Source organism: Prionailurus bengalensis, chromosome A2 (genome assembly GCF_016509475.1).
Source record: "Prionailurus bengalensis isolate Pbe53 chromosome A2, Fcat_Pben_1.1_paternal_pri, whole genome shotgun sequence".
Taxonomy (NCBI): Eukaryota; Metazoa; Chordata; class Mammalia; order Carnivora; family Felidae; genus Prionailurus; species Prionailurus bengalensis.
Genome location: NC_057348.1, coordinates 160,901,196 through 160,922,894, shown reverse-complemented (window position 1 = coordinate 160,922,894; position 21,699 = coordinate 160,901,196). Strand labels below are relative to the sequence as shown.

At 44.3% G+C, this 21,699-nt stretch overlaps 1 protein-coding gene across 1 annotated transcript in view; it reads right to left on the bottom strand.

Annotated features, from left to right (window-relative positions):
* The window catches only part of CNTNAP2 (contactin associated protein 2), a 1,977,233-nt gene that overhangs the window by 66,558 nt on the left and 1,888,976 nt on the right, over positions 1-21,699 (bottom strand). The window lies entirely within an intron of this gene.

Genomic DNA, 21,699 nt, shown 5'->3' with positions numbered 1-21,699 from the left:
GCCCCCAAATACTCAGTTTCCGACTGCGTGACAGCCTCGCTGCTCTCCTTTGGGAAGGGTTAAATCATCCACATTTGTCAGGAGCATTTTAGTGTTCTGCATTCTATAGAGTCAGGTGTATTTCTTTTGCATATGTGTTGCCTCTCAAAGATAGGTAAAATAGGAGGGCCAGTAAGAGTGAGAAGATGCTTACTCAGACCAAGGGGGAGCCGCTGAAGCCTTTGCAGCATAAACCTCCCTATGCCTCCCATTCCCTCAGCATGAACTGTCCCTCCCCTGGGTTACAGGTCATACCAGAGACAGGCGTTTGCCAAGAGTGGTAGGCAAGGCAGGAGGGTAGGTGGGAAGATGGAAAACTTTGGTCACAGGAGAGAAAACCAGAAAGCTGCAACTTGACCTTTACAAAGGGCTGTGTTAGTCTGTGTTTGCCAAACGAAGGACAACACAAAGTGCCTGTTTCATCTTGACTATCTAATCGATCACAGGGGCTGCAAAGAGGATTATGATGCACAAAATTATACATGATATCAGATTATAAGTGCTAGAAACCAAAACATTAAGAAGGAACAGTCAGCCCTTTCTCCAGTATTTGTTTAAATCCATCATCTTTCAAAATGCTGCAGGCAATGTATTGTATGTCTCCCTTTATATGACAACTTATATTTGGGAAAAGGCAAAATTAGAGGGAAAGAAGAAAAGATCAGTGGCTCCCAGGGGCTGAGAGCAGAGGGACGGGGTAAGTACAAAGGGCAAGAAAGACATTTGGGGGCTACGGAATTATCCCATGTGTTGATTATGGTGGTGGTTTTCTGAACACACACATTTGCCGAAACTCATTGAACTCTACAAGGGTGAACTTTTCTGTGTGTCAGTTAAAAAACACGTAGCTGGAAAAAAGTGGTCAGCTGCTCCTCTCCTTCCTTCATCTCAGGAGGGGCCACAGGGAGTATGTATGATCAAGAGCTTATTCACTATGGAAAAATCACAAGCAAAAGCTTGGAATTTCCCAGTGAAGTGTCCTTAATCCGATCTATAGCATATACTCTGCGTGGTGCAGGGCCAGGAGCTGGCAAAAAACACACAAAAGTCCAATCGTTTTCATTCTGTGCAGTGATGAGGAGAGATTTCTGTGTGTGAGATTAGAAAGAATAAATAGTAAGGCTTTGGAGAGGTGGGCAAGGAGCAGATAAGAAGGGTCAGATCTTGGAAGAAGTAACAAAGGGAAATAAATGCCTGCCGATTCTGGAAAGACCAAACCAAAACAGTGTGCTACCCCCAAGCAGTGGTTCCCAAACCTGGCTTCATAGGGAAATCACCTGATTCCCAGTAGGTCTGGGCCAGGGTCAGAGAATCTGCATTTTTAAGGAATTCTCCCAACGACTCTTTAGAGGTGCTTAGGGCCAGTGCCGGGAGTGTGAGTTTAAGAGCCATAGAACCTAGAGCAATGTGTTGCTTCCTAGGACACCATGAAAGCCCTCAGTTTTTCTCAGTAAGGAAATAGCCTAGGCTCCTGGTGGAGAGCTAAGTGAGGCATCAGGATGAGAGGGGACCACTTGGATTTGGCCGCGGGGGGAGGCCCTCCCAGAGAAATCAGCGAGCAAAGAAGAAGGAAGGCCAGTATAGGGCTGTGTGTCCAGCAGGGCCCCGGCCAGGTTTAGCAGGCCGTACCGGCCACAGCATCAGGGGAGAATTAGGAGAAATCCTAGGGTGTTGTCCTGTGCTGTTTCCCCACACTTAGCACAGTACCCGGGCCCGTCAATAAACCCTGGTTGACTGAGTGAATAAATGAATGCATCTCAGCTAGGCACCTTCATCCCTGTAAACCCGAGAGCCACCCCGGGAGAGAGAGATTACTGTCCTTTCCTGCTGGGACATCTTCAGTACTCAGAGAAGTGGAGTTATTTACCCAAAAGTCTCATAGTTAGCAAGGGCAGTGGATATTTGTGCCACAGAGGAGCCTCAAAGATACTCCCGGGAAGTTTCTTTCCATGTTATGGGGATTTTGGTGATGAATGTGAGTGTTCGGCATTTGAAAAACATCCGAGAGATTGATTTCCTAATGAATGATTCGTTTGTAAGGTCAAAACCAGTAACGTTTAAATGTTCCCCACGGAATGGGAGTGTATCCATTTTGGATATGGGTTTGATGACATTTTTTGTTCCTCAGTGATGGCTCCAGATTGGGGTGAAATGGAAAACCTGCCTGCATTTTCTTGCCTGTAGGAGTTGTTTATTTATTTTTTTAAAATTTTTTTAACGTTTACTTATTTTTGAGACAGAGAGAGACAGAGCATGAACGGGGGAGAGTCAGAGAGAGGGAGACACAGAATCAGAAACAGGCTCCAGGCTCTGAGCCATCAGCCCAGAGCCCGACGCGGGGCTTGAACTCACGGACCGCGAGATCATGACCTGAGCCGAAGTCGGACGCTTAACCGACTGAGCCACCCAGGCGCCCCTGTAGGAGTTGTTTAAATGACTACACACTTGGTTTGGAATATACCTATTATTTTTGACTTTTTCCTTTTTTTATCGAGCAAACAGGAAGTGTGGGCTGTACTCGCATTCTTCCCCCTGGATAATCTCTTCTTAAAAGCAACTAAAACTGAAAAACAACAACAACAACAACAACAACAACAAAACCATCCCCACTGTCACTTAATAAAACACGACCCTGCACCACATGTCAATTTCTGCACATCTGTGGCCTTCCTCCATTCCTGTTGTGGGATCTTCAGTTTTTTTTTGTCCCTCTTCGCGTTTCTCTACGTGAAACTAGACTAAGTTGTACCGTAACATCCCATTGTATCACTATCTTCTTAAGACTGGCGTTAAGCTATGACTTCTCGTAAGACTACGTTTATAGGCAGAGTTCATTAAGTCCTAACCCCAAGTCTGTGAAATAGGGTAGAACCAGTCAGAGACAATTCTGACACTGGATTCAAATCCAGTATCAGTATTCTTTATGTGGAATGAATGTGTCATTGGATCTGGTCTCGCAATGAAAGGCAGATATTTACCCCGACAGTGTGTCAGTGGCTGAATGTTCAGACAGAGGTGCAGAAAGACAGACACAAATACACGTGGGCAAGTAGGGAGAGAGGGAGCCAGGTGGCCATCTGCCCATGCCTTAGTCTGGCCGCTGTATGAAAGATAAAAGAGTTTTAGGCTAGGAGGGGCCGGGCACTAATTTGCTGAAGTCACGAAAAGATGGCAGAATAATTAAAGGCGTTAGAGAATACGACAGTTGAATGTATCAAAAGGGCTAAGGTAATGGTAAGTACATAAAAATGTATAAGCATCTATGAAATCTATCAAATATGAGTCACCAGAGGGAAAGAAAAGGCCAATTAAATGGATTAGAGACCAGTTTTCTGGGGCGCCTGGGTGCCTCACTCGGTAAAGCATCCGACTCTTGACTTTGGTTTAGGTCATGATCTCCCTGTTTGTAAGACCAAGCCCCACTCTGAGCTGATAGCAGATTCTTTCTCTCTCTCTCTCTCTAAACCAAATGGGTAAAGTTAAAAAAAAAAAAGCAAGGAGTTTCCTTTTGCATTTCCTTTAGGAGGCTGTTGGCTGGGGAGCGGGCTATTGACTGATAGCAGCCTTCACAATTCAGCTCTCAGGGGCTGCTAATGTCTGCCTGACTTCCTGCCTTTCGACGCGTAATTATAAGCTAGGTGTGTGTATGTGAGTTACAGCAACTGGTCTCATGCCTTCCTTGTGTCTGGGAGGGTTCTTGTCTCTGCTGGAAGTGCATTATCAGAGCTGCATAAACCCATTCTGCTCTGCCAGACTCCCCTTGATGACTCCTAGAGGCAGTAGGTCCTTTCCAATGGCAAGGCTGCCCTGGGTCTCATGTCTTTTCCCTTTATTGGATTGCAGGCCTGACAGAGAAGCACGCTGTGGGATTAGTGAGAGTGGCCTTTTCTTTTCTCTGACGTCACCTGGAGCCGCGGGAGCCCTTTCCTTCTTGGATGTTCCCGTGGGCTTTGCTGAGTCTAGCTGCCGTGTTAATTATATTTTCCCTGGGTTGGCAGAATGTATATTAGCTTAGTCATGTTTCTATTTCCTCCAGCCTCAGTGCAGCTGAGAGGGAATTTGACTAGACGCAGACATGAAGACCAGGCGCCCCAGCTCCTAGCGTCTCATCTTCCCCATCTTTGAAAGGTTCCACCACCTCAAGGACAGATAGGTGTGAGGAGAAAGGGAAAAATGCAGGGATCTGCAAACACTGGCCGGGGCATCAAATGAGACCTTCAACGTCAGTAAAGCAGTGTTTCCCTGGCTGTGTCTTTTCAGAAACCTCTGTCTCCCCACTCTCCCAAAGTGTTCCCCAACAAATGTTGGGGTCCCCAGGCAGCGCCTGGCATGGCCAGTCCTCCCCTCTGGGGCAAAGCACTGGCAAATCTCTCCCTCCTCGGGTACCAGGGCAGGGATGGTGCTCCTGGGCTGGCAGAGGTGTGCTGGCCATGGTGCTGGAGGTTGGTTTTGAATACTTGAGCCCGAGTGCTCTCTGCCATCCCGGCCAAATGCTAGTGCAGCGTGTGGTCCCTGCAGAAGCCTTGGAGACTTTCCTTGTAGCTATGGAAGTGTGGGCCCACAGCAGGGGCTCTATGACTAGGACAATCCCTCTCCCTGATTTCCCTGGGGTTTCTTCCAAATCTGAGATGCTCCCCGTGGCTCCTTTGCCTAGCTGAGGTGTTTGCAGCCAATCTGGATCATTGCTTATAGCCATTTCCTGAGGATGTTAGGCCACTTGATGGACAGCTGCATCTAAAACCCATGCCTCTCTTAGCCCATTTGGAGCTCTGCCCCTGATTGGGTTCTTGCCCCAAGAGACCCTGGGATCCCTCAAGAAAATGGACGCCTCAAACCCACAACCTGCCTTTCCCCAGACATGTCTGAATCCTGGGTCAGGCACGGCTCAGATCAAACTGGAATCTCTGCTCAATGAGAACAACAATCATGGTCCTGTTACCGACACTCATTCAAGTGGGGATGTCCCACGTCTCGTGAACATCACTAGAAATTACTGCCGTGGGTTGTTGCCATTATGATGCTATTATACCAACTCTAGCAAACGCCTGTAATGCTGACAAGGATGATGGAGTAACCCTCTTTCAAGGATGGGGAACACTGATGCAGGAGTGAATGTTCTAGAACAGAAGTCAGGGCAGCTTTAGACACTCACCAGTGACCACACTTGAGCAGGTGAGAGTCTTTCCTGGGGCCCTGATTTGCTCTTGCAGAGTGAGAGGTTTAGACTACCGAGTTCTAAGTTCTCTTATACCTTTGCTATTCTGGGTCTCTGCCTGCTTTCTCTACTGAGGGCCCGATCAGGACATTCCTCAGCTCACACATGGAGTGCGGAGGCCCTCACCATTCACTGCCCTCGTCCTCACGTGCAGGAAGTGGACTGGGAATTCAGATAACACACGTGTCTACACGGTGCGCAGAAAGGCCCTCTAAGAGCAGGAGGCCTGACTTGGAGGCATCTCTTCTAGTTGTGTGGCTTTTTTCCATTAGGGCCAGTGTTTTTACAACCATCTGAACAGGAATCACTTTCCCTTAGTCTGGTAAACTCAGTGACATCGTGGAACTGAATTTCTGGAATTTAGGGTGAAGTCACCCCGGTGGGTGATGCTGTGTGAGGCTCTTTGGCAACGAATCTAGCAGCCTTTGTACGGTGATGGTATCAGCCGACCTCAGGCCCTTCTGCTAAAATTTCCACAGTAGGAAAAGACACCAAAACACTCCACAGGGTCTTACCAGCCTCTTAGCCTCACTCGAAAACTGAGGGATGCGATGGCCTGACCTCTCACTTCTGTGACCTTCGCCAAGTGCGGGCTCACGAGGTGCAGGCTCAGTAGTACCATCTGCACAACCGAAGCACAGCCTACGTGCCACGTGCAGCCACACACATGTGCATGCACACGTACAAGGTCTGCATAACCAAATACTGGTCTGGGGGTCCCTGGGGGGCTCAGTCAGTTAAGCGTCTGACTCGCTTTCAGCTCAGGTCACGATCTCACTTTTTGTGACATTGAACTCCACCCGGGCTTCACGCAGATGGCACTGGGCCCACTTGGGATTCTCTCTCCCTTTCCCTCTGCCTCTCCCCTGCGCACGCACGCGATCTCTCTCTCTCTCTCTCTCTCTCTCTCTCTCTCTCAAATAAACTAAAAAAATATATATATTGGTTTAGAGCAAAGATGCTTCGGATTCTGGTCAGAGACCCGGCATTAGAAGTTGCTTCAGCTCCACAAGTTGCAGCCTCTTTGTGTCTCGCGCCAGGAGTCTGCACCAGGGCCCGCCCCAGCGCTAACGTTCTCACTTCACTTGGCCTTCGAGGATGATCCCATGCTCTCTGTCTCTATGTTGATCAAAGATTTAGTTTTCAGGCTTCGGGGGACGGTTCTGCTGCCACTCTGGGAAGCCCCTGGTCCTCCAAAGCCGTATGAAAAGAGATGTCAATCACAGAGACATTTGTGAAAATATACTGAGTGCCCAGACATGCACAGAGATCAAAGGTTAAGGAAATTATGGCCATGAAATGGAATACTTCACAGCCATTAAAACATCAAAGAGGGTAAAATAATATCACTTCAACTACCATTCACTAATCCGGTTAACCGATGTTTTTGGTGTGTCTGTCATATGCCATATGCTGTGGTCAGTCCTAGGGTGTAAGGATGAACAAAGTGGACACGGCCCGTGCCCCGTGGAACTTACTGGATCTCGCTATATGCTGTCTCATGTGCTAAAAGCATCACCTACTTTATTTCGTTTAATTTTCTCAATAGCTGATGACGCAGGTCTGTTATTATTCCTCATTTCATGGACGAGGACACCCAGGGCCAAGAAGCCAGTGAGGAGCACGGAAGGAACTCCCATGCCAGTTTATCTGACTCCTATAAATACACACTGCTTCCTCAACTATTATAATGTCGTCGGAATTGTGTGTAAGAGGCATACCAAACTTAGGTAATTAAAAGCACATCATTTTACGTTGGCGCTCTTAGAAGCTTCTGTGATCCTATTTCATACTTGATTTGAACCCCATTTTGTTTTCTGCAGATTGACAGTAAAACAATTATACTGACAAACTGTTCTACGTCTGCCCTTCCCCTTCCCCACCCTCCCCTCCCCCCCCCATATTGATCCCCGAAGCATTATTCAAAAAAAGGACAAACAGCCTGAGAGGCAGATAAATTGATGGCCTGGTTTAATTTTAAATGGCATGAATAATGTTGCTTCTCTCTCTTCCCCTGGAGCCTATTTCAATGTCTGATTGACAATAATTTGTGAAATTTTTCTCAGTTAGCAGGAAGAATTAGTCTGTGTTAGTACCCAGAACACGTCGCTTTTTTTTTGTGATTTTTGTAATATATTACCATGGAGCATGGACATTGTGGGATTCAGAAGGGCTTGCTCTGAATAAAGATGTTTATGCCATAAACTGAGACTCAATGCATTTTGTTTCTAGAACTGCCAGGGGCCCCCCACCCTGGCCAAGCAAATAATCCTGTCTCTCTGAGCAACCTGTTCACAATCAATGCTAGCTCGAATTGTGAGCGAAGCACCACATCTAGTCATCTGAAGAATAAAATACAAAGGCGGAACAGAGAAAAGCTGGAATTTTGTGGGGTAAGCAGATGAAACTTACATGGCTTCAACATACACGTTCGACACCATGTGATAGCTGTGCGATTTAAAAATAATTATAGTAATTATGATTTGTACTCGGTTGAACCAAATGTTTATGGATTTTTTCCTTCTTAGTCTATCATGATTTTGCGGGGTAAAATGTGGTCCTTGTACACATCTCTATTCATACATAAAGGCCTGGCTTTGACGCACCTACTAGAGCAGTTTCCTCCGTCTTTTCTCTCCCGTCCCTCTGCTTCACCTGCTCATTGCTTCTTGGAGCCTGGAGCTTGTTCATTTCAGTCTTCCTTTCCCAGAAGGGGATTGGCCCAGGTGCTCAGGATCACAGTAAACCCTGGACACACGGAGTGGCATTTAAGGGATTTAGGGTGCCTACCGGACCAGCCCTGTGAGTATGTGGAACAATCTTGGTGCACAGGGAAAGACGAAGGCTTTCCTTCATTCCCACGAAAGCCAGAGGGGGAACAATGCCTTCCATTCCGTCATCGTCAATAAAAGGCTAAAATGCTTGAGAAGTAATGAATTGTAGGTCCTTCCCATGGCTGCCCTATGGCACAGTAAAGACACAGTACTAACACGGACGATCCTCACGACCAGTAGCGGGGTGATTGTTTGCACCCAAACATTGGCTTGCATTACTTCAACTATGTATAGTTTCAAGAAAGAAATTCTGGTGGGTTAAACTTTTTTTTTTGACACTAAAGGTCAGTGAACCAATCAATAGTTTGAAGAGCCATGGTCAGGCCCTCCCTTAGACAGGGAGGGCAGGTGAGAGGGCAGAGGGGTGCACTGCATGGACCACTGTGGTCCAATGTGGTCCAAGGATGCATAGAAGGTGGACACTTCCATTTTCTCGGTCCTGCCCTCCCACACAGTCAATGAATGTTGTCATGAGCCAGGCAGTGTACTAGCCATTGGGGAATTTGTGTCTATTGGGGGGGTTTTAGACAAGTAAGCAGGCCATTACATTCATCCATTTTTCAGTCCATATTGGCTGATTATGTCTTATGGGGCAGATGCTGGCTGCCATTGGGTAGTGGTGTTGAGCTCAGTCAACATGGCTCCCTGAGGCAGGGGGGTAAGGGTTTCCTGGGGAAGGAGCTCAAGGAAGGGGCCCTCACTCTGCTTTGGGGCACCAGGGAAGGCATCCTGAATGAAGTGATATCTAGTCACTTGAAAGGTGAGTCAGAGTTAGTCAGGCATCATGTTGGATGAAGAACATTCCAATGAGAGGGGACAACATATTCAAGGGCTCCTGTCTGTGAGATGAAGAGTGAATGCAGCATGAACTCTAACGGGTGGTATTTTTGACCCCTGTCATCCAGTGGGTGCTTATCCAGTGGGACAAGCAATCACCAGCCTCGCCTGATGACCTTTCCCTTCAAAGCCTCTTCCAGGGTCTCCTTGGTTGTAACAGCACAAGGCTGGCCTCTCAACCCTTGAATCCTGGGGCCAACCTCAACTCCTGTCCTGTCTCCTATTGTACTCTAAGCCTACTGCCTGCATCTTAATTCCCTGAAACATTTCCCAGGTCTTCTCCACCCTTGTGGGGTCCAACACTTGCCACTGAGCCTGGTCCACAGCAGGTTCTCAAGAACTGCTAGTTGAATGAAGAAAGAATGAATGTGCTTGAACCGCCCAGGGATTTCCTGACATTCTGACCTCCTTCTGGGGACTTTCTTGAGCTTCTGATGCCTCTAGAGTCTCTTTTCCTCTCTTCCAATCCAGGTCATATAAAAACAGAGTTTAATTTCTTAACTGGCTGACAAGTAACTTAACCCTTGGAAGCTTGTGGCAGTTGTCAGGAACACCAGAGAATCCCCAAGGTCATCAGAATCCAGTTCTAGGGAGCCTTGCAGGTGTCCGAATCCATGCTCAAGGTTCCAAGTCCGTCAGCAGACAGGGAAGAGACAGTCTCGGGATGGACTCTACCTCTCTCTAAAGTAGCATAGAGAAGACGGTGCTGACAAAGACAGTCCACTCCAATGACTGGGTCTTTCCAAGTATGGCAACCCTGGGCCAGGTGTCCTAGAGTGCTTGAATGAACTTTCTCAGACTCACTCCTATTCAGAGGGTGGGCCTGGGATATCAGCTGTGACCTTTGTGACCCTCAATGTTGTTTTCACTACCCAGTTCCTGAAAAAATAACTCTCTACTATTCCATGGGCCTATGAATATACAAAGGACGATGGCCTGACTGATGTGACAACGGAACATTGACCCACAACCTGCAGTGATCAGCCTGAGAAGCCTAGGTCCCATTGAAATAGGCTCTTTCTCAGTGTACTTGGGCATCTGTAGGTTTTTAAAAGCTCTCCAGGTGGTAATAATAGGCAGTGAGGGTTGCGTCTTTGGACTGGACCAACACAACAGGGAAGTCCAAAAGCAAAAGATGGGTAAGTAGAGGCATGGCAGTCTCAGACAGTAAATGGAAGTTTATTGGTGGATGTAGGGCTTCTTGGTAGGATCCATCCATAAACTTTGCTCTTTCTTCTATTTTGTGCACCCTAGGGCTAGGGAGGGACATAGCCTCTCTGAAGCTCTTGCCTGTGCCGAGGAGGGTAGATACCTGAAAACAACTGGGGTTCTATGAGCGAGGAGAAAGAGGAGCTGGCGGTAAGGAAGGTACCCACACACTTTTGCTGGGTGCTAGAAGATTCACTAATCATGAGGTTTACCCAGCTCGCTAGTTTAAAGGTTATATATGTTGCTCTCTTAAAATAAATCTGTTGGCTTGGGGTCATGGCTATAAAAATAAATATAAATAAATCTGTTGGTTTGGTGTCACGGGTAGACATGTGGTCACGAAGGGTAAATGGTTGGAGCCCTTGGGCATCCCCTGGGCAACTTTTCTATGCTGAAGTGATTTTCTACTGGAGCCGAGAGTAGCTTGAACCCTGGAGAGTTTCTCACGTATCTGCTTCTCTGAAATGTCCATTCCAGATGTTTTCTTTAAGGAAGGGTAGCACCAGATGGTCTCTGTTAGCTGTGACCTAAGTCCTTGAGGTAGTTAAAACAGATGATGTTTGAAACTAGACAGATTCTGGAATCTCAGATTAAGTTGATACTTTTCTATTTCTGAAGGTCCCATGGTGATAGGTCTTTATCATGTACTGCTAGGACATCAACAGTATAGTATTCTTTTTAAAAAATTTTTTTTTTCAACGTTTATTTATTTTTGGGACAGAGAGAGACAGAGCGTGAACGGGGGAGGGGCAGAGAGAGAGGGAGACACAGAATTGGAAGCAGGCTCCAGGCTCTGAGCCATCAGCCCAGAGCCTGACACGGGGCTCGAACTCACGGACCGCAAGATCGTGACCTGGCTGAAGTCGGACGCTTAACCGACTGCGCCACCCAGGCGCCCCAACAGTATAGTATTCTTATAAAACCTTTTCTCCTTCTTTTTCTTCCTCTTTTTTTAAATAAATACTGTGTATATATATATATATATATATATATATATATATATACAGTATTATATATATATATAAACGTTTATTCATTTTTGTGAGAGAGAGCCAGACACAGCACGAGTGGGGGAGGGGCAGAGAGAGAGGGAGATACAGAATCCGAAGCAGGTTCCAGGCTCCGAGCTGTCAGCACAGAGCCCGACGCGGGGCTCGAAGTCACAAACAGTGAGATCGTGACCTGAGCTGAAGGCAGAGGCCCAACCGACTGAGCCACTCAGGCGCCCGTTTTTTGTTTTTGTTTTTTTTAATAAACAGTGAAGATGAAAAGAGACTTGCAAATTGTATTTAAGGAAATTCTGTGCTGTTACTTTTTGAGGCTCTGGAATGTCACACAACAGGAAGGATAAAAAACTGCCCATTAATTTCACAAGAATGGCCTCACTCTAGATCTTGCTTAACATTGGATCGCAGATAGAGTTTGCTATGTATGTTAAAAGCTGATTGTGCAGAAATGAAGCAATTGATCATTTTGACATAGACATTTTCAATGGTGTCCACATAACTGAGGAGTAAGTGATAGGAATTTTTAACCTTTTTCTCTGCCTGATTAGAATGGGTTATGACTTCGGTTAAATAATAGAAATTGTATCTATATCTATATATCTGCCCCCAGTTGCTGACACAGGGCTCCTAAAATCCTTGTAATTTCCTTAGCAAGAAGAGATTTAGGAAAATCTTTTGTTCTAATATTTGGTCTTTGACCCCATCCCTGACCCAAGGGCTCCTAAATACCTTGGAAATTCCTGGGTGATAGCAGTATCTTTTTTTTTCTAATGAAGTGACTCTTGGTGGGCTCCTGGGTCGGAGGTGGTTACCAGAAAGACCAAACCATGATTAGAAGCTTGAAATTTTCAGCTTACCTCCCATTCTCCAGAGAGGAGAATGGAGTTAATGATCTATCACGCCTACGTGATTAAGACTCCATAAAAATCCCAGAAGTATGGGGTTTGGAGAGCTTCTGGGTTGGTGAACAGGTGCTGGGAGAGTGGAACCCCCTGGAGAGGGCATGGAAGCTCTGAGCCCCTTCCCACATACCTTGCTGTATGTATCTCTTCCACCTGGATGTTCATCCATTTCCTTTATCATAACGTATTTATAAGAAACTGGTAAACAGAAAGGAAACTGTTTCTTGAGTTCTGTGAGTTGCTCTTGGACCTTGAAAAGGGCTTGTGGGAAGCTCCAATTCATAGCTGATTGGTCAAAAGCACAGGTGACAAATGGACTTGTGGTTGACATCTGAAGTGCATTGGGGGAGGGCAGTCTTATGGGACCAAGCCCCTAACCTATGGGAGGTGGTACTCTCCCCAGGTAGACAGAGTCAGAATTGAATTGAATTGTAGGACACCCAGATGCTCTTATGGAGAACTGTTTGGTAGAGGGAACCCCCCCTGTACATCTGGTGTTGAAACAAAGGAAGACTGAGTTTTTCTTAAGGTGGCTTCTCAACACCCTTAAGTGTTCTGCTTACAATTTACTTCACTCGTTCAACAAATATTCTTAAGCACTTCCTCTGTGTCCCATTGTTACTGGTGCCGGGTATCTGACAAAGAATAAAACAAATAGACTTCAGTCCCTACTCGCATGGAACTTATATTCCAGTGGGAGGAGAAGGGCCACAAACAACTTAGTGAAATGCATCAGATGCCAGATGCGAGCATGAGCTATGGAAAAAGACAAACCAAGGAGGAGGGGTATGGCATGCGTGTGGTAGGATTTATAATTTTTAAAAATTGGTCAGGGAAGGCCACAAGAAGTGATATTTGAGTAAGGCAGTATGGATGACTTCCCAAGGTATACCAGGGTCCATTTCTGTTCACCTGCCACCTCTTGGTTGTTGCCTGTGTATGATACTTACGATGCAGTGCCTTCTTTTGGAAGATGAATGGGACTTCAGAGACACCTAAGTCTTACTCTTGTCTTTAGGAACAGGCAGGCTGAAAAGGCTGACTCCATGGGCAGCAGTGAGGGACATGGCTATTCCAACCTGCCTCCTCTTTACAATTCTAGTGATGTATTTTACCCTGCCCTAATTTCTGGCCCATAAATGTTTGTGTTTTTAAGATCTCACATTTATATAATGGACACAGATGGTAACTGTCTCAGTTAGTAAGTGGATAGAAAACAATTCACATGGAATCAAGGAAGAGGCAATTCTTTAAAAAGAGTTAGAGGTGATGGTGATAATCCACCTATAAATAAAGAGGAGGAACTTGAGATAAAGGCCCGCATGACAGGAATTCATTTTAATTGAATTCCTTCAATATTAACTGGACAGTTTATACGGGTGCAGCAAAGAGAAAAGTAGGCAATGAGGCAATGGCTTTCCAAAGAATTACCCCCTTCTAGAGTCATGAAAAAAATAGATTGTTAAATAATAGCACAAGGAAATCCATGACTGGGAAGCCAAGTGGCACAAAAGGAAAGACTACGGATCTCCAAGCCAGTAGTTGCTGGCTTGAACCGTGACTGTTCCTATGACTTGGTAGCTACAGGACTTCTGACAGTTATTTAACCTTCTGAACCTCAGTTTCTTGACTTGTAAAATGGAGACAATACACCTGACATTACAGCATTGATTGGACAAGCACCAACATGGTGACTGTAATAATAATGATGTCATCATGTTTGATAGTCACATGAATGCCATCAGCCATTTGATTTATAGGACTCAGACATGGGAGAGATCAAAATGGTTTGGCATATTTTGGAGAAGATTTCAGGAAGAAGTTTCAGCCTGGCCATGAAGGATGGGTAGACTTTGGAAAATGGAAAGGGGAGTGTGTGTGTGTGTGTGTGTGTGTGTGTGTGTGTGCACGGGAACACACACTGCTGTTCTATGAACAAAAGTTGAAGGTGAGGAAGAAAGAAAAAACCAATAACAATGCTTATTGAGGCAACAGCTAGGTGAATGGCTTGGATGGAGGGCTTCGGAATAAGAAAGGAGAGATAAAGTTGAATTAACTAATATATAACTAGACTATGGAAGCCCAAAAGAATGTCAGCACCATTCTATTGTATTCTTTCGTTGTATTGTTGTATTGAAGCAACACATTAACTCCTTGATTCCAGAACAAACTAAAAGGGATGTGCTCAAGCACAACTTTGAGAGAAGTCTGTTTCTTTGGCATCCAGTTTTAAAGTTATGATAAGTTTATATAGAAAACAGTTATCCTGGAGAGATTAAAGATAAGCATAAAATGTATACATCTAGAAGTGTGTTACTATTTTATACCAAAAATTTAGTAGGTTATGGCCGCCAAGCTGTTGCAGGAATATTTCTTATTGCATGTGTTTCTTAAATTTCCCTCAAAGTGTCCAACAGTGGGCAGGACAGAGCAGAAATGTAGGCATTTGGTCACAAGGCTTAATTCCTTTTTCTGATGGTTCCCCCCCAAATTGCAAGAATTTTACAGTTCTCTTGGTAAATCTCAGCTAGAATTCTATTGTGATTTATAAATTATTATATATTTTTTCTTATCTATTTCCTCTCTCCCTCTTTTCTCCCAGAGATGTGTTCCCACAATGAGACACTGCATCTAAAAATTAGGGAAATTTATTCTTAGCATGTCAAAAAAAACATTAAGAGATTATTTTTGCCTGGTGACTGCATTGGATACATTGTGGAAAATGCATGAATTCTCTCCATCTAGGATCTTAAGGGACTTTGCTCCTTTGCTGAGAGAATGGATCTAACTTATACATCAGCCCAACTTTGCTTTGGGGAGCTATTCTGGATACAGAATATGTATCATTTCCTTTAAATGGGAAAAATAATTTTGTTTGAGAAATTTGACCATGATGATGTACTAGGCTAAAAAAAACCTCCTTTTGCTTTGGGAAAGCTACTTTCTGTCCCCTCTCCATCCCCCTGCTGCTAGCCCCTATCCACCCCCCAGCTCAACCTCTAGTCCTGCTGGTGCTATGACCCTGGAGAGCTGTCTGTATCACAGCCAAGTTCCTCCCTTGCTGTCTTGAGAGGTTTCTTTTTCTGGATTCTGAATCCTAAACCCTAAACATTTTGATTAGAATTCCCGACTTCCTTCTGCTAAGCTGTCTGCCCCCCTTGTACTCCACTGTTTGAAAAAAATTTCAACAGCTCTCATTACCTGCCAAAAGAAGTCCAAATTCCCCAACCTGGGCTTCAGCTTGCATGCTCCTACCTGTTTTCTCCACACCAAGTACACCATCTATAGCCACATTTACTACCTGTCCTGCCTTCTGGTCTTCTTTGTGGCTTTGTTCAGTGCTTTCGTTCGAGTGGATCCTCATTCAGATGTTCCTCCCATTATTAGAAAGAACCTCTCTTTACTCTGAACACATATATATCAGGTAATCTGCCAATTTGTCAGTCTCTTCCCTCATCAGCAAAGAGCCTACCTTGACAAGTAGAATCTTAGATGAATACCTCAGAAATCACTTACAATATAGCACCTTATTAAGAGGTTGTTGAAAAAAATCCTTTTTTTTCCTAATTTTTTTAAACGTTTATTTATTTTTGAGAGACAGAGAGAGACAGGGAATGAGCAGGGGAGGAACAGAGACACACACACACACACACACACACACACACACACATAGAATCTGAAGCAGGCTCCAGGCTCTGAGCTGTCAGTACAGAGCCCGAAACGGGGCTCAAACCCACGAACGGTGAGATCATGACCTAAGCCAAAGTCAGTTGCTTAACCGACTGAGCCACCCAGGCCCCCCCGAAACAAATCCTTTTAACTTTCTACCAGGTATTACATTAATTTTTGCATGTGTCAGAGTCTAGACCGTAGGAGCTTCAGCGTGTCTGATTCAGCTTCATTGTCATTTCAGGGTCTGGCAGTGGGGTGGCACATGGTAGGTAGCTAACACTTAACTTATTAGGCCTCAAGTCTCCATCCAGGATCCATCTCTACCTGTGGTTTTCCATAGCCCAGTGCAACACAAAAAAGAAAACAGACAAAATTTCTAGACAGAATGAGGCTATCCATTCCACAAGATCTGAATGTGGTCTCCCAAACCCTAGCCAGTGGTTGACTAGGCTCAGGGAGAAATGGAGAGCAGCCCTGGGAGGGAGGCACATCATTAGCACCTCCAATGCAGCTGGCTTAGATAAAAAAGCTTGGGTGCTATACACTCAGGAGATTAAAGCAACACGGATGCCTTCACCAGGTGAAGGGAGACCGTGTTCATTTAAATATGTAATCGCAGGGGCGCCTGGGTGGCTCAGTCGGTTCAGCGTCCAACTCTTGGTTTCGGCTCAGGTCATGATCTCATGGTTTCTGAGTTTGAGCCCTGCATTGGAGCCTGCTTGACATTCTCTCTCTTCCTCTCTCTCTCTCTGCCCCTCCCCTGCTCACTCTCTCTGTTGCTCTCTCAAAAATAAATAAAGTTTAAATATGTAATAAATGCAGCTCTACCCAGCAGAAATGATTCTACTTACAAGGCTTTTAAGACGATGAATGGAAGGACCTTTGGAGATAATGAAAAGACAAAGGATTGTGATATCATGATTATTTGTGTATGGAGAAAGTTTTAAAAATTTCCATCCGATTCGCTTTTATGGTGAAGACATCTGAGCACAGCATCATGATCTTTTTCATCACGGCCAGGATCTATTTTGCAGAATATGCAAAAGACTTCTAATATGCAGAAGTCTTAATGGAATATAAAGGGAAAAGTAGCTCTTCGTTGCAGAATGTATTTTCCATGCATTGTTGCCATCTAGCATATTGCTAAATACAAAGTCGACTTAATCAATATGCTTTCTTATCTATGTTAATAGCCAATTCATCAGTCTTTCCGCTCATCGACAAATAGCCAATGCTGACAAATAGTACCTTAGATCTTAGATTCTTCAGGAATAGCCTATATGCAACCAGAAGCGGCACATTATTAAGAAGTTATTAAAAGAAATCCTTCAGGAGAAGAGGTTATCGTCCCTTTCCTAATGCTTTGATTACTGACAACTTGGAAAATATAGGCCAGAATTGGTAAGCTGCATTAACAGAGAGATGTCTTATTCCTTTGAGCTGTTCTTTCCTGACCATCATCACTCTGCTCCAGAGAGATAGTGACAGTCGTCTTTCCCTCTACCCTCTCACAATAAATCCCTCTTGTCACATGGAGATTCAAACTTAAGAGTGGGATGTAGCATCTTGATGAGGTTGTAACTCCTAATGGGAAGAGATACGTAATTATCCATTCGGACCACGAAGCCCATTTGCAAAGGTTAACAGCGTCCCTACAATTTACACGCCGTGCCATCTGCTTCGTTTAAAAATGAGCCTGATTTGAATGTAGGCAAGACTATCCAGAGTCACAAGTGTCCGAACACCTAGGCACTAACACCTTAAACCAGTTCAGGGACTTTCTGACCCTTTCGGATTCACCAAACAGTCGGACGCCTACTCCACGTGCCTCGTTTTCTCCGGTGCCCCCAACCAGCACTCCCCCATTTGCACTTGCTTACAGCCTATCCCTAGATTTATTAGAAAAAAAAAAAATCACGCGAGCTACACAGATGGGTGATGTTCATTAACACCCATCACATCCACACTGCAGGGTGTGAACACTCACTGTGCTAATGAGATGAGAAGGCAGTGGGGGGGGGGGGCAAAGCCATCAACAGTGTGATGTCAGCAGTGAGTTTATCTTCCCCACAGTCTCAAGAATGTGGGGTATGAGCTAACTAGCTCAGGTGTCTCTCGCCGCTCTTGACTGGTCTGCAAGAAACTCTCCTGATTCTAAGAGCTAGATTCCGCAGGACAGAGTCCCAGAGGAATGGCCTGGATGTGTGACTCCTCACACCTTACTGCTTATCTCTTCTGCTGCTAAGTATCTAGCTCTGCCTGTTCTTATTTGTAGTCAATGCGCCTGTCTCTGATATGTCAACCCGGATCATTCTTCTCGTTTGTGTTAGATCTTAGAAACCAGATCATGATTTCCATTTGATCTCTGCATACAATAAAGAGAAGTATGACCTGGTGGGTAATACCTGTTCCTACCCAGTTTTATGTACCTGGAGTCTCAGAAATCTTCACATCTCCATTAGATGCCACCTACATGTTTAATTCCATCCTAGAGTCTGGTACAGATGAAGGCAATAGGTACCCCGTCCTGACTGCTGGTCATGCTCTGAATCAGACCCAGGATCCCCGTAGTCTAAAGGCCAGCTTCCCATGTAGCTGTTTCCTTATTCCTAAGCCCCTTGGTTCTTGGGACTGGGTTCCTGCCATATTCTTGGAATCTGGTTTTTTCCTCCCTGCTTTTTCTTTCTTCCCTGATGATGAATTTTCTTCTTGTACTAAGAAAGATGTTCAGGAGAGGACAGTAAACGCTACGTCAAGCAAGAAACAGGATCTCAATACATGTTTGTTAAATGATAGCATAAGTAATAAATGCGAATACATTTTGGAAGCTGTATGTTGTTGAAGGAATATTTTTTGTCTTAACCATAGGTTTTGTACGTACGACTATACAGTGGTTCAGAGGTAGGCAAAGCAGGATTTGTAAAACCCAAATACATCTATGAAAGTAAGAAGTCCAAGAATGGCGCTTTATCTACATATTTTCACCAGGCTGGAAAGATGACTGACAGGTTCAAAATATCAAAAAAAGTAATTCATGAATTTTCTGGTTATTTATTCCTACCACTATTCTGTCTGTGACCAGAGCAATTAACAACATTTTCACCTCAACTGAAGGCTTCAGGTCAAATAAGATGATTTTCCAATTTGAAGCCTGAAGGCAAGAGAAGGGGTTTCATGCAGGCACGAATGGCTGCGAAATGGATTGTGTCTGACAATGGGGTGTGCGGCTGAATTTTAACTATACACAGTAGACTCAGCATTCTTCAGCAAACAAATAAGCCCAAAGAACGAACAAACTTAAATTCACCACTGAAGTGTTCCTCTTTACACAGCAGAAGTCATTCAGAAAATCTAGGCATGTATCATACTTTAAAAATTGGATCCATTTAAAAACGTTAATTGAAAATGATACAGATGTGTAGGTATATTCGTTATTTACTCTGCATGTATATCATGTGGACAACATGCTGTTAAAGGCTAAGCTTTCTGTGATCATTGAGAAAATATGGTTGATTTCTAAGCTTATCTTATATTTCCAAGTTTTCTACAATGAACATAGGTTTATTTTTGTAATTCTAAAATTATCTATATATAATCCTATGATATACAATTCACATGTAACTAAATATAATTTTATGTTCTCTCCTGGCATTGTTCTTTTTTTTAATTTCTTTTTTGTAGTTTATTTACTTAAAAAAATTTTTTTAACATTTATTTAGTTTTGAGAGACAGAGCAAGACAGAGCATGAGCTAAGTATGAGCAGGGGAGGGGCAAAGAGAGAGAGGGGGACACAGAATCCGAAGCAGTCTCCATGCTCTGAACTGTGAGCAGAGAGCCTGATGTGGAACTCAAACCCACAGACGGTGAGATCATGACCTAAGCCAAAGTCGACGCTTAACCGACTGAGCCACCCAGGCACCCCTCTCCTGGCATCGGTCTTAAAGCAAGAAGGAAATTACTCCCCCTGTTGGGGGAGGAAGAAATATCACACAGTTTTAAAACACGGGATTAGTTTTAACAGCAAAAGCTCACTGTTTGAGAGAAGTCTTTTTGAGTTCCTTAATTAACCAGTTAATCCTTCTGAAAAGCAAATGAAAAATGATGCCAACACTCTAGTTTTAATAAACCAAATATTTAAAAAAGTATCTTTTCTACTTCAAACTTCCTGTAAAACGGATGTTCTGGAGGTGTCCTATTAAACACGGTGACTTGAACACATACATGTACCACTGCTTTCTTCCTAAGTCCCACAGGGAGGAGGGTAAAGTGTTAAAATACATGAAAACATAAGAACAAAGAATGGAGGAGAAGATACCATGTTTTGGAAGCTGAAAAGCAACTGAACCATCTTCAGTGATGGCAAATCAAAGGAAACAAACTTGAGCCCATTGGGGAGGGAAGAGAAGCAACCCAATTACCATGGGAAAAAACCCAAAGTTAAGCAATTGATGGCAAGAGTTACCACTGAATATGGGTTGAAGGTAGAGCAGAAAACAGAAAAGCTCACTGGGAGTTTGTTAGAAACAGTTAAGTCCCTGGATCTCTGTACCAGGCAACTGTACATTTGGGCAGAAGACTCAAGATTTGTTCTCTGGAGAGGATTTAGCAGAGAATCTTTCTGGGGTTCTCTAGGCATAAGTTAGGTAGTGGTTCTGTACAGAAAACAGGGATATTAAGTTAAAGCTTACACACTGAATGTTGAAACCCTACAGCCCTCTTCTTCCTCAGCTGTGCACAATGATAACTAGGTGCCTACCCTCCAGGCAAGAGTAGAAAATGCTTTTCTGGACCTTCTGAATGGCCCAAGAGAAAAAACTTAGTGATGATGTCAGAGGCTCCCCTCAAAAACACCTCAGGCAGTGAAGCCTACAGGTGACAGGTCGCATTTGTGGGCGCTGAGGTTTCAGTCATACTCTTAGTGCCTCACTCTCTAATTGGTGTGCTAAAGGGTCATCAGACATTTGAAGAAATGTCTCAAACACAGAAGACTGAAGAAAAACAAACAAACAAACAAACAAAAGCTACTTGAATAGGTGCTGAGTAGGGAAAAACCAATTAAAAAATATTATCATTAATATCCTCAGAGAGGGGCGCCTGGGTGGCTCAGTCGGTTAAGTGGCCGACTTCAGCTCAGGTCATGATATCGTGGTCCGTGAGTTCAAGCCCCGCGTTGGGTTCTGTGCTGACAGCTCAGAGCCTGGAGCCTGTTTCAGATTCTGCGTCTCCCTCTCTCTGACCCTCCCCTGTTCATGCTCTGTCTCTCCCTGTCTCAAAAATAAATAAAACGTTAAAAAAAATAAAAAAAAATCCTCAGAGAGATAATATATTACTTTCATGAAACAAGAACAGATGCTATAGAAAAAGGTACATTAAAACAAAAAAAAGAGAGTTTTTGGAAATTAAAGATATTACAAAGAAATTCAAAACCCAATGAGAAATTCTGAAATATAAATTTGAGGCCATCTCTCAAGATTTAGGGGCAATAGCAGACAAAATAAGTTGAGCAAATGAGAGAAAAGATAAGAAACTTAGGAAATCAGGTCATGGGGTTTGATATCCGAATTTAAGTTCCAGAAAGAGAGAATAGAAAATGAAAGAGAGGAAATTGTGCCCCCAAAGTCAGTTCAAGGAAATGTCCTAGAGCTGAAGAGAATGGATTTCTAGGTTTAAAGACCCGGTGAGTACCTACTACAAAGGGTCAAAGTAGACCCACACCAAGTAATATTTAGGAGATTCCAGGAAATAGAGGAAGAGAATTGAGAATAAAAGCTTCTAAAGAGAGGGGTGCCTGGGTGGCTCAGTCAGTTGAGCGTCCAACTTTGGCTCAGCTCATGATCTCATGGTCTGTGAGTTCAAGCCCCACACTGGGCCCTCTGCTGTCAGCATGGAGCCTGCTTCAGATCCTCTGTCCCTCCCCCCCTCTCGGCCCCTCCCCCGCTCACGCTCTCAAAAATAAATAACCTAAAAAAAAAATAGCTTCTAG